The sequence below is a fragment of the Otolemur garnettii genome, unplaced genomic scaffold, assembly GCF_000181295.1.
Source record: "Otolemur garnettii isolate 467f Iridium unplaced genomic scaffold, OtoGar3 scaffold00045, whole genome shotgun sequence".
Classification (NCBI taxonomy): Eukaryota; Metazoa; Chordata; class Mammalia; order Primates; family Galagidae; genus Otolemur; species Otolemur garnettii.
Window position 1 is genome coordinate 38,616 of NW_003852440.1, and position 795 is coordinate 39,410.

Sequence of the window (795 nt, forward strand, 5' to 3'; positions counted from 1 at the left end):
TAATGGAAAACATTAAGACATTTTTCTGACACATTTCTGTAAATATTTGGAATCTTTTAAGTACTTAAACATTAAAATTTTAAAAAATAAGGTATTTAAAGCTGAATAAGGACAGTGAGAAAACCTGAAAGGACTTCGCATAGTGTTGTTTTGTCTTTCCTACTACTTTATCTTACTTTTCCAACAATGTTCGTGTTTATGCACTTTCTGACAGAATAACATTAAGGTCGTAACGTAGTTTTACATTATCTCACTTCATCACAAGAGGTTTGTCATTAAGCTGAGTTGTTGTATTTGGTAATAGGGAGAAAAGGGCTAAGGATGTTTCCCACAGCCCCAAGAGCCACAACTTGACATTCAGGTCTCCAATTCTTACTGCTACGCTCTTTCCTTAGACCAAATTGCTTCTCTGCTTTAGGTTTCAGTTTCATATACAAAATTGATACTAATAGTACCTATCCCACGGGGTTGTTGGTGAGATTTGAATAAATAGCCCCAAACCAACACATAATAAAAGCTCAATAAATATTACCTATAAGGAAAGTCATATATGGCTCTGTTGAAAATATTCTCAATAAAAACCTATTTGTATAATATATTGGTAATCTCTCATGGTACATAATCTAATATTCTTTTATTTGATCATCACAACCAACTTTTCATTTAGTTAAATATACATCATCCCTTTTTTATCAATGGAATCATAAAATATCTGTCCGCTTTCATTCAACAAAATTATTTTGAGATTCATCCATGTTGCACGCATAAGTAATTTATCTGTTTTGTTGCTGAGTA